The sequence below is a fragment of the Astyanax mexicanus genome, chromosome 2 (assembly GCF_023375975.1).
Source record: "Astyanax mexicanus isolate ESR-SI-001 chromosome 2, AstMex3_surface, whole genome shotgun sequence".
Classification (NCBI taxonomy): Eukaryota; Metazoa; Chordata; class Actinopteri; order Characiformes; family Acestrorhamphidae; genus Astyanax; species Astyanax mexicanus.
The window spans coordinates 59,008,889-59,022,290 of NC_064409.1; the positions used below are offsets into that span (position 1 = coordinate 59,008,889).

General features: G+C 40.5%; 1 protein-coding gene across 1 annotated transcript in view; it reads right to left on the reverse strand.

Annotated features, from left to right (window-relative positions):
- Nucleotides 1-6,990: 6,990 nt before the first annotated feature.
- rpgrip1l (RPGRIP1 like) overlaps nt 6,991-13,402 on the reverse strand; it is a 29,581-nt gene continuing 23,169 nt past the window's right edge. The window contains exon 27 of the transcript XR_002650242.2: nt 6,991-7,045. The gene's annotated coding sequence lies outside the window, so the exon portion shown is untranslated. The remainder of the gene's footprint in view (nt 7,046-13,402) is intronic.

Here is a 13,402-nt window from a genome sequence, read left to right on the forward strand (position 1 = left end):
ACTGCAAAGCATATGGAATAGAAAGAAAACCTTAAACTAGTGTCTGCTTTTGCTTTACTCTTAAAGTAAGCATTTCAGTAAAGATTTAAATGTGCCCTGAAAAAATGGAATGAAGTGGAAATGGAAGTGGAAAAATGGAAAATGGAAAACAGCCCAACTTCAAATCCTTACAATCGTTAATTCATCTTAATTAATTACTCCAAAATGCACATCCACCAATACAGCTAGTGTCAACTTAAATGCAACATATACTTTGAGAGAATATTAAAATTAGAATAAAAACTAATCTTAGGCTTACCGGGAGAAGAGAAATTGCCGACCGCAATCTAATGTGAACTACAGCACCTAAAAGTCTAAAAGCTAACTGGAGAGGCCTGAAAGACACAAATTCTAAAATATTCTAAAAATAAAAGAATTCTAAAATAAAAGTTAAATCAGATGACTCTTCAGGTAGCTATATACACACCATGCCAGCAGAAAAACAAGAGGACAGCAACACTATCCATAAAGAATAACAAAAATCTTGTTACAGTGCAAGCAAAGGCTGTGCTATACTATGTGCTACTGTGAGCCTGTGGTGGGGTAACTCAGACAATATAGCCCAGCCAAAAAAGAAAAGCAGCATGTCTCATTCTAAGGGCAAAGTAGGGTTGTAAAAGTTTGTACTTCAAACTAAATCACAAACTTTATATTTACTTGTTAAACAAACAACGTAAAAGCCTCAATTAATGCAATGTTTGACAGCATTAAATCCTGGAACTGAATATGTTTGAAGAAGCCTAGTTACCTGTTCAGTGTTAACGTTTAAGATGTCAGTTTACATGAGTGCACTGTTTTGCCTATGAATTTAATGAATACAATGTTATTGGTTAGTTGATTGTTATGTTAAGTATCATGGTGAGAGAAGAAAATATGAAATCATACATAAATTAAAATCAAATGCATGCACACTATATACAGTACACACACAGGCACATTAGCTACATAGCTATGTGGTTAACTGCAGTTTTTTCAGCAGAACAATTTTGTATATGTCTGTGTTTTTACTTAAGTGTTCAATTAAAAACTTTCTGAAGGTTTGGCTAGAGATGTGACACTGCTTTTATTTCAGATTTAAATATTTAGGGTTTTCCCCGTGTGTTACAGGAATTTTCAAGGAATTCACAATTGTGAAAGAGATGGTAGCTCATACAGTATCCTAACTGAGCTAAAAAATGTTTGTTTTTCCCGGGTATTAATTATTTAATAATTAATAATCTGTTCAGCTTTTTCAGTTTTTCAGAGCCTCAGCTAGTGCAGTAAATCAGCCTGTGCACCAAAACACCTTCAAAAACTTTAATAACTACTTTGCTAATTTTGCTAAAAAAAGAGAGATTGGTATTAAAATCTTGAAAGGTCGATTGAACCAATGGCAGCCAGCACTGTAACATCTGCTGAGTATGAAGGTATGGAGGAGCTTTCTCCTCTTTTTTCAGCACCACACCATCCCTTTATGGTTGGCATTTTCTTACAGTCTCCAACCAGCATCTGCTGCATTTGGATAACCTACACAAGACACTCAAAAAAGCATCTGAAAAGGCCTACGAACAAAAGCACACAACCTTAATGCAAAAGACAGGCCTAACGCAATTAAACTGTCATATCACAACACAAAAGACAGCAGAGCACAGTGAGAGCGCTGAAACAAGAGATCAGTCATACCACTCTGGAGAGTCTTCACTCAATTATAAATAGCCTTATTACGGCTGACAACTCAAATTGTTTATCCTTGTCTCTCTGCACACAGCAATTACAGAGAATATCATCAGATGAGCTTGTTTGTATTTATGACATGCCAATCATGTGGCAATGTTGGTTTGACGTAGTGTGCGTCAACATCTCCGTGGGAGAACTGTCAGAAGTGTCAGTTTGATGGGCGAGGCCTGTGCAGCGAGCATGCGCCGGGCCCGCTGATAAATGTCTACTCCGTGCACTATCAGCCTGTGCACAACTCCAGCCTGGAAGATGTCGACTTGCTAATGGAACGTCAGGTGGAGAAACACATTCGCTCTCAATTAGCGGCAGAAGCTGTCAGAGAAGGTGGCTGGGACAAATGCCCAAAGACACAGAAAATGAGCACAGAGGAAACTTTATCCAGTTTGGAATACTCAGCCTGAGCAGTCTCCTGGGGACCTAGCTGATGTGAACCTCCACTTAACTGCCCATTACAATCTTGTAAAGATATATTTTTATAAGGTAGTTTTGGCATCCTCGACCAAATTACACATTCTGCTTTTTTTATATATATATGTATATATATAAATGTTACTGTGCCTTGTGGAAATATTTGGAAACCAAATGCAGTAGATGTTGCTAATGGTCATAAATAATTAAATAATTAACAGAGTAAAGTGCAATGACATCGATTACGAAAGTGACTGATGTGACATAGAAATATAATATAATATAAGTATGCATACGTTACAAGACAGTTCTAAAAAGAGAATGTGAAAATGTGAATACCCAATCATGAGTAAGGTATACTTAAATGTAAGCGAGGTTGGGGAAGTGTTAATATAAATAATTAAGTTGTTGAATAATGTCCAAGTGGTGTGCCTGGATTAAACTCAGTCGTCAGCAGCATCCCGTCCCCGATGGGAGGAGTTAAAAAGTCTGATGGCTCTCGGAATGAAGGATTTTCTGAGTCTGTCTGTTGTGCAGCTCTGTGACAGCAGTCTGCCAGTGAACACACTCCTCTGCTTCATGATGGTGGTGTGAAGTGGGTGACTATCATTGTTCATGATAGAAAGCAGTTTATCCAAAGTCCTTCTCTCAGCTATTGTAACCAGAGAGTCCAGCTCCATTCCAACCACTGCCACGGCCCTCCTGACCAGCTTGTCCAGCCGTGATGCATCTCTCCTCTTCATGTTGCCTCCCCAGCACACCACAGCGTAGAAGAGAATGCTGGCCACGATTGATTGGTAGAACATCTGCAGAAGCTTCTTACAGATGTTAAAGGACCGCAGTCTCCTCAAGAAATAGAGCCGGCTCTGTCCCTTCCTGTACAGGGTGTCTGTATTTGTTGACCAATCCAGTTTGTTGTCCAGCTGCAGACCAAGGTACTTGTAGGTCTTTACTGTCTCCACATCAACTCCCTCGATGGAGACTGGCTGCAAGGGTGGTCCAGACCTACGGAAGTCCACCACCATCTCCTTGGTCTTGGATATGTTCAACTGTAGTTGGTTCAGTCGGCACCAAGCAACAAAGTCATCCACCTGTCTCTTGTACTCCTCCTCCTGACCACCCTTCACACACCCAACGATGGCAGTGTCATCCGAGAATTTCTGCAGGTGGCACATCTCAGAGTTGTACTGGAAGTCTGATGTGTAGAGAGTGAAGAGGAAGGGGGAGAGCACAGTCCCCTGTGGTGCTCCAGAGCTACTGATCACAGTCTCCGATGTGCCGTCAGTGAGCCTCACGTACTGTGGTCTGCAGGTGAGGTAGTCTGTGATCCAGGACACCAGGTGAGGATCCACATTCATCTTCACCAGCTTGTCTCTGAGAAGTGGAGTCTGGATGGTGTTACAAGCACTGGAGAAATAAAAAAACATGATTCTCACAGCACTACTCCCCTTGTCAAGATGAGAGTAGGTTCGGTGGAGGAGGTAGATGACTGCATCCTCAACACCAATCTTCTCCCGATATGCAAACTGGAGAGGGTCCAGTGCATTCTGTACCTGGGGTCTGAGGAGTTGGAGAAGCAGTCGTTCCATGGTCTTCATAATGTGCGAGGTCAAAGCTGGTCACTGGGGCGAGGTTTCTTGGGAACAGGGACCAGGCATGAAGTTTTCCACAGCGTAGGAACCCTCCCCAACTGCAGGCTCATGTTGAAGATATTCGACAAGGGTAACCCAAGTTCAAAGGCGCAAGCCTTAAGAAGTCTCGGGCTCACCTCGTCAGGTCCAGCTGATTTCCCTGAGCGGAGTCTCCTCAGCGCCCCTGTGACCTGGTCTGCCTGGATGTGCTGACAGTCTGTGAGAGGGAGACCTGAGCAGCACTCAGAAGAGGTAGGGAGGTGTCCAGTGGGGCAGAGGCTGAGGTTGCTGAGATAGCAGGACAGACAGAAGCAGGTGAGGATGAAACAGGGCAATCAAACCGGTTATAGAAGAGATTGAGTTCGTTCGCTCTCTCCACACCACCAGCTGTTGCACTATCACTCTTTGGCTTGCACCCTGTGATTGTCCTCATACCGTCCCAAACTTCCTTCATGTTGTTAACTTGTAACTTCTGCTCAACCTTCTTCCTGTAGGTCTCCCTAGCCTCCTTTAAGCAGGACTTGAGTTCACGCTGAATATTCTTCAACTCCTCCTGGTTCTGGTCTTTAAAGGCCCTCTTCTTTTTGTTTAAGAGGTCCTTTACGTCGCTTGTAATCCAGGGCTTGTTGTTGGCAAAGCAGCGAACAGTTCTTACAGGAACCACAATGTCCATGCAAAAGTTCAGATAGTCAGTTGTGCTGTCTGCTACCCCCTCAATGTCCTCACCGTGAGAGTCCTGAAGCACACGCCAGTCTGTGGATGCAAAGCAGTCCTTCAGGGTCTCCTCTGCCTCCTGAGACCACTTCCTGAAGGAGCGTGTTGTGGTTGGTTGCCTCATCACACAGGGTTTGTAATGAGGCTTCAGGAAAACCAGATTGTGATCAGATTTTCCCAGTGGGGGCAGTGGGATGGCGGTGTACGCATCACTGATGTTAGCATACAGGAGGTCAATTGTCCTGTTTTTTCTGGTGGGACAGTCCACATACTGGGTAAAAGAAGTCAGTGTGGAGTCCAGCGTGATGTGGTTGAAGTCACCAGACAGAGCGACAAAAGCATCCGGGTGTTGTGTCTAGAGCCTAGCGATGGTCGCGTGTATGACGTCACACGCAGCCTCCGTGTCCGCTCGGGGGGCACGTACACACAAACAACAATGGCGTGTGAGAACTCCCGCGGGACGTAATATGGTCTTAAACTCACCGCGAGCAGTTCAACATCCCGGCAGCAGATAGTCTCTTTAACAGTCACATGGCCAGGATTACACCATCTGATGTTAATGAGGATAGCGAGCCCACCGCCCTTAGATTTGCCGCTCCGTGCGCTGTCTCTGTCCGCTCTCACAGTGACGAATCCGGGGATGTTTACATTAGCGTCTGGGATGCTAGCGGTTAGCCAAGTCTCAGTGAAGCAGAAGAGACTGCACTCCCGGTAGGTCCTCTGGTTTCTCACTAACGCTGCGAGCTCGTCTGTCTTGTTGGCCAGCGAGTTCACGTTCCCCATCACCACTGCTGGAATACAGGGCTTGTATCTCCAGCGGTTTTCCCGTTGTTTAGCCTTTAGCTTAGCTCCGGCTTTACAGCCCCTGGAGCGTCGCTTAAGCTCCGTCGGAATGGGGTGCCTCGCGCCGGCGCGGCTCTTTGTTCTCAGCGCGAGAAGTTCTTCCCTCGAGTAAACAAAGTTTCTGCAGCCCATGTGCAGAGTTTGGCGATCCGTATCCATGGGATACATATTAACACACACTACAACGTAGTAAGAGACGAAAAAAGAAAGTAAACAGTGAAAAAAGTTCACTTAAGGTGAAACACTACCTATCTTGACCTCCACAGTTTCTGAACTATCATTTTTAACATTCCACACTGTAAAAAGGGTTAAAACACTTATCTGTCTTCTTATAGTCATGTTTAAGTCTTTGCACAGTTGCTTAGAGGAGCTTTTTGCATCATGAGAGTTAATAAATGGTTTGAAGAAACTCTACAGAATTTCTACAGTTTATTCTTTTCACAGTCTTTTGCACTAGGCTGTATACATAGAGAAGATGCGTTCTGACCAGGTTAGCCTTGATGGAGGGCGTAGCTGTTGTAACATTCTCTCAGTAGAGTAAATGTCATAAAGGCAGGAAAGCAGTAGCGAGGCAGGACGGGACCTCACAGCACTAAGGCGGCCATAAATAATGGATATACTGACTCTTTGCCCTCAAGGGCAACAGGAAACAAAAGGCCTAATCAATCATTCCAACAGATTTGAAAAGATGGCCTAGGATGCTATAACCAACCATAACAATAAAAATACTGATTACCACCACAATATAGTGTCTGCTTCTACACAGCTTGCAATGGAGTTATATTTGGATCATATTCACTCATCTGGAAGAGACAATATCATAGTGTTAGTTTGACACTGCCTAATTACAACATTTTAAGAGCTTGAATTACTAGTTCCTTAATTTGTTCTTTTTTTGTTGTATTTTATTTGTATTTATTTATATTATAACAGATCTGGATAGTAATCTAAGTATCTTAAAACTGCCTTGTGTTGTAAATTATATAGCAATACGTACTAATAAAAAATACATCATGCACTGTAAGCAGACGTGTATCAACCAGAATTTCTAGGACTCTAATTTCTAGTAAAATTCATTGTTTAATATGACATAATTAGAGTTGACACAGTTATCCGGACACTGCCCAGAATAGTAAAGCCTAATACTAATACAAAATCTATGTACAAACTGTACTTTCTGTACTTTAATACAGAAATCTACTTTTTATGCACAAATCCAGACAGAATAAACCTAAAAGCACCACAAGAGTGTAAAGTAACTACTGTAAATTGGAGCTGAAAGACTGACACACTCAACAAGGCAATATGGGCCGCCCATCTGCAGCCTGTTCTGTCCTCTGTTTGTGGGTGAGAGTTAGAAGGTCAGGATCTGCTTTAGAAAAGCTATGAAAGTAACGGTGTTTTTTTATTGACATGAGCACGGCAGTAATATTTACAGGTGGCGTGCTGTGAATGAAATCTTAGATCACACAGCTTTAAAGCTGAGGAATCTCAGTGAAATTCAATAAGGAGCTGCTGAAAATACGGGCATGCCCGAAATAGAAAAAAAAGGGGGACGTTAAGAATGGCAACACTATAAAAGCTACATACCAGTAAAAGCAAAAGAGAACGAGGGACAGACCAGGCATAAAACAAAAGGTCGGAGAAAATGGGCTTTAATCCAGAGCAGGTTTCATCTGGACCAGTTTCTCTATCTGTGGAAAGAAGGAATAGAAACAGGATCAGTGATCTCCTGAAATTATCAATCTGTTTCTTTTAATACCATAAAACAACTGGAATTAAGAAAATCTAGCAGATGTTCTTAACATTGTTTTAGAATTCTGTGATTAATGGTCAATTAGAAATGCTTCAATTTTTTTATATTTTTTTACTTTGAAGGTTAAGCAGGTTTTTTCCTTCTTCTGTGAAGTTTTTTTTTTCATGACAGCAACACTATAACAATATATGCATTCATAATATTAATATCATACATTAAATCCAGTTACAATGCTGTCCAACTGTTATTATTACAGAATATAAATGTCCACAGACTGACAAAGAACTGGTTAAGAGTTTTACAGCACTATTCATGTCACCTAACTGTGGGTAAAGGTCTTCCTCACCAGTACACACACATAAACACACACACACAGCTGAGCAAGCTCACACACTTCTACTGCGCTCATTCACACTCATCTACTGTGTGCACGCCGAGTAAAAAAAGGAAACTTGTGGTATGCATGTCAAATCCATCAAATCATTCAGAAATTCCAGCACAGACTAACTGACTAACAGGCTTGCCAGATGGGATCGCCATGATCATGAGAACAACAATCTGTCCGTGGAAAAAACGCAAAAGTCACGTATCGGAACACCCATTCAATATGAGCATTTTTCATGGCTGAATAAATAATGAGATTAAATATGAATATTAATGAGTGCAGCACCCAGTTATTAACATATTTCAAGAGGCATTTAAAAGGGCATTGGTAGCAGATATGCTGCATAATCCTTTTTCCACAGATTATCTTCCGGGCTTCAGATTGAATGATGATAACATGTTTGCAATAAAACAGCTTTCTTTGTGCTGGGTGTCTGATTTGCGCAGAGAGAATAGACCTGAAGTGGAGCAAATCTTTTGTTCTCTCTCTTGTTTGTTTATTCAAGCACAGCGGAGTGTAAAATCTAATTTCTTCTTGTCTTCTCTTTTGCTGACAAGAAATCAGGTTATATGTTAAAAACAGAAGAGTTAAGTTAGCATGCTCAGCAGTCTTTGTGACAGAATTAACTGGCTGGATAAATGTAATCACTGTACACTGTGTATGTGTGTGTGTGTGAGTGTGTACATGTGAGAGAAGAGAATAAGTGAGCGAGGGAAAAAGAGAGAGGGTGTGTGTAAAAGAGAGAGATGACATGCTCAAGAGACACAGATAGAAAAATTTCTCCATTTAAGCTCGGAGCGAGAGGCCCTCCATCATACAGAGCAGCAGATGGCAGTAGATTTAGAGTGTCTTTGGCAGTTTGAAGACAGATCACAGTATTTACTTAGTAAACTCCTCATATACACTACCTGCCTGACACCCGCCCCAGAAACAACCTGATCACATAAAACTGACAGAGCAGACAAACACAGCGACAAGCAGCGGGGCTAAAGCTGCAGCACCTTTGGCAATCCCAGCGCCACCATCAAACCCGACTGCGCTCTGCTAGAAATGTGAAGGAAGTGCTACTGTGCTCCAGGAATGTGCAGACACAAAGAGAGACATGTGGGGCAAAGACAAGGTAAAAGAAACAGGCCTTATCCCTGACAGAGCATGCTAACATAAACATGCATACTCACTCACACAATGCAAATGAACTCTGTTCACTGTGCTGGGTGATATATGGTCTATACGAGTACACTCTCTGAAAAAAAAATGATGCAAAACTGTCACTGGTTTGGTAGCCTAAAAGACATGTATTCTGTATCTTTTAAAGGAATATAAATATGTGTATTATATTCCTTTGCACTAGTTTTTCCATATTTTGAAGGTATACCTTTGGACCTAAAGGGTATTTTTGTAGGCCTATCTTTGACAAGGGTTTGCACTCTTAAAAATAAGAGTGCCAGTGTGCTCATGGCAAGGTAAGGTGAATTGTTGAAGCTGGAATAAGGTCTGAAGAGGTAGCTACCAGATGGATGGGGCATTCCATTTTTAAAGTATTCTGGGCATATAACATTCTTCGATCCACAGTGTCATGTACTGAAAAAATGTCATAAAGGACATTACCACCAAGAGTGGACAGTGCGGTGTGTGATAACAAAAGATTGTGACCGGCAGCATCTGCTATAATTGTCTGTGTGAACAAACAAGAGCACAGGTGAGCGCAGTTTTATTTTGCTTTCTTTCAACACAGCAAAAGTCATGGGACACAATACTGACTATTGGTTTATAAATTTTGGTCTGGCGGTGTCAAATCAAATCAAATTTATTTGTATAGCACTTTGTACAACAGGTGTTGGCACAAAGCAGCTTTACAGAAACATGATTACAGGACAAAGAATCAGGCAAAACATTAAACATAGAAAATACAGAATACAGAACCCCCAGTGAGCGCGGAGGCAAGGAAAAACTCCCTCAGAGCTGCAGCAGGAGGAAGAAACCTTGGGAGGACCAAGACTCACATTTAAGGGGGGACCATCCTACCACTGGTCTACAACGGCTTGGATGTAACCAGTAGTGGAAAGTAAGATGGACGATGAGCAGCTGATCTGTGGTGGGTGGTGGATGGAGAAGAGCTGATTTCAGAAACTGAAGTGTAAAAAGAATACATTTCATTTGGATTTGCATTTTAATCCAATATTTTTAAGTGTGTTCACAAACAAGCAGAATTTTCCTCAGGTTTATACTTCAGAAAATGCAGGCTTCAAAAAAGCAATGTGCAGTGGCACTGAATAAATATGCAGCCTATGATCATTTGCTATAAAGTATGAAGGTTGTACACCCCATCCTCCTACATACTGAGTCAAATGCTGAAGATCCAAAAAAAAGAAGAAAAAATCAGTTAACATAACATGAGCTAATAAATATTCTCTGATGCTACCACAGCTCTCTTTTTACTGTTGTTAGTATACAGTGGATATTAACATATAGTGGTCTGTGGTGAGGTACTTTGTACTCTCCAGGCATCTAACAGGGACTGTCTTCCACAATAAATCACATCTGCAACAAACCTAACTTAAGCAAAATGGGTTTAGGAACAAAGCGAAGCTTTAAGGTGTTTAGCTCCATGGGAACGGGAACGCTCACTGAAACACAGGCCCAGTAATTTTCCATGCACTATTTTCCGCAAGGTCGTTGGACCATTAAATGCTACTCAAGGTGTACGTCCGCTGCCTTCAATTAATCACTAACAATGTAGAATGGCCTGTCTTACCAATAGCATCTAATGTCTAATCCAAAGGGCAACAGACTCCTAAATTTATTCCGTTTATTCTACCAAGGTGTGAAAAGGAATACTCATTCACCCATGTAAACACTGTGGACGCTACAAAAACCACCACTTAACCATTGGTCATTCATTCACAGAGGATTTCACACAGCAAGAGAAAGAAATTCAAGAAACAAAAAAATTAGAAAAAAAAGCAAAATCATTTGAAAGAAATGCTACTGCTAATACCACCATTTTTTTTTTACTAAGAGAAGACACGTCTATCAATCATCAGTTTTTCCAAACTGTTTGAAGGAATTTGAGCTAACTGTAAGAAAAAACAACTCAAAAACAGATAATATACACTCTTAAAAATAAATGTACCTCAAATGGTTCTTTCAAAGGTCAGAACAACATTTACTTTATAAGCAAATAAAAAAACATTGCATGTCACACACTGGAAATGTCAGGTAATGTTAAATATCCACAAATTGAGAAATGTAATGTCTCAACCAACTCATTCCAACATCCAATTCATGTCGCCTTGCTATAATCGCACTGGCCAGTGTTAGGCCTCATTCACATGATAACACCTCATGAAGTATTGGGAACATGCATAAATAATAATAATAATTTTATTTACATTAACAAGTGAGAAGAAGTTGAATAATGTATGTTATATTATTCATTCTGTATAAAGTGATTAAAATGTTTTCAAAATTTTATTTTTTCACAATGACAGTATGTCCTGTCCAGCGTGTTAAGGAAACAATATAAAATATTGGCCTAAAATTGTTTGGTGTCTTCCGATATGGTCTTAGTCATACTGCACACCCCTACCCCTATTACTTCCAAAGCAATATAAAACTGTAAAATAAAAGTTTGAAGAGAAACTTCCACTCTGACAGCCTGTACAACAGTTTCTTTTCATTACACTCACATTCCTTTGAACTCTCTCTTATTTCCTATACAACAGTCCCTAGAGATAACAGGCAGGTCATCAGTGCGATGCAGAGAAACATACCGGATCTTAGCCGGATGCTCCACTAAGTGCCCTAAAAGCAGAACACTTTATAGGAGCAAGTCTTCAGTTGCGGTGGCTTATACGACAAGCCGCCAGCACTGCCCAGTTACATCCACTTTTAAATATTTACTCATGCAAATCTACTGGCACAAATGCAACCAATTCCCATTCCCAGCACACACAGAGAAGTATCTCCCATATCAACTGCTGAGGGAGTAGATCTCTGGTTAACCAACCCTGGTGAGTTTGAGAATGATTGCCAGTAGCTACGGTGCTGGAGAGACAATGGGCAGGTAATTTAAATGTGGACAGGGCAGAGTTCATCTCTCTCTGTAGAGCTGTGTCAGGAGGACAGATGATTAATATGAAGATTGATCTGTCTGCCTCCCTATCTGGCCGGTGTCTGCAGTACATTGGTGCTGAGAACATTTGCTCTGCAGCAGTCCTGCGGAGAAAGATTCAGTGAGCTGTCCAGAACAGTAGGCCCTGTTCACTGGCTAATGTATCAACTAAAGGGCCTATATCACAGAAAACTCCATTACTGTAATAGTTGTACACTGTTAGAGTTTTAAATTGTATCAGTGACTTTTTTAGTGTATGAAAATTAAGCTACATTAACAGTCTGTTAAACATATTTGTTGTGATATCATAATACAACACCCAATGAATCCAGCCTGTTCAGCCTGGGTGGCTTTTTTGATTAGGAATGGAAGCCAATCAGTACAAAAGTTACTATTAAAGACACAATAACAAAAACATCCTGTTTAGAAGTATTTTTGTGAGGTCATAAAAACCAACACATTCAGCCTACAGAAGTTGACATTACTTTCCCTAATGTTTAGGGCTGTGAATTTGTAAGAACCTGGAGATATGATACACATCAAAATATAAGTCGACACTATAAGCAAGGCAATATATTGAATTGTAACCTTTGTATTTTGATATGTATCATATTGCCAAGTTCTTACCAATACAGCAGTTGTTATGTTGTGACATTTCAGTATGCATGCATAAAATCAATGTAAAAGACATTTTTAAAAAGTTAATTTCTGTCTCCAAAACTATCTAGTGGGTGGGGTTTAAACACAATATAAACCACTGTCTGTCACCAATCTGTACATGTACGTATGCCATTAATTAAAAATCTATTCTGCATTTTTGAAAATCAATACAGTACCACAAAAAACATTCTTCGATATATCAATATTTTCTTACACTACTCCACTACTGAAGTGATACGGTGTTATACCAAGTGTTTAGGCCTAAACAATCTTATTGATTAAGTATAATGCTTAAAGGCAAATAAAACATTAAAAACCACCTATAATTCAATAATGCACAATAAAATGACAACATGGATTATTTGCATAAATCAATTACAATCAGCATGGACATAACTAATATAAATCAGTGAATTAGGCTTGTTGCATTTACAAATATCCACTTTTTTAACCAACAGAAGTTTAACCTGTGTTTAGCCAGGATTTTTAAAAAATTAGCATAACGTAAGAAATCAATCAGTATAGAGATAATTTACAAAAATCAGTTTTAAGGGCACAACAACAATAAAACACCCTGTTTGATTCTAGGAAATAAGCACAGGTTGGACAATTGCTAATGGTATTTTTGTACCCATACTCCCATAAACATTATAAGTAGGCCCCAAATGCAAAATGTAAAATAGAGCCCTTTAAAGGTGTTTTTCCCCTCAAGACACTCGATGACAAGACATCAAATCTAGGGGGGATACAGGAATCCATCAACAGCATGAAAATGATTCTGGCATCACTCAATAACTCTATAAAAATAAAATAAAAACTATAAACGTAACACTGAAGCAGGCTTAAATGTTTTTTCGGTGTAAAAAACTGCTGGCTATTGATTCCATAACCATCCTTGCAAATAAGGGTCTCTGAGGTGTGAATAAAATCTCACTGGGTGTTAAAGAGTTTGTCTTCAGCAGGACATGCTGAATGAGTGTGTGCTGGTGAGGGGTGTGTGAGTAATGATTCTGAGTGAGAAAAGCATTGATTAAGAGCCAGCGCTTCACAGTTTTTAGCTCAGCAGTCAATGACTTAGCACCGCGAACATTACGGAGTGTAAGTGCAGTCAGGAAGATGCTAATGCTTTTAAGGGC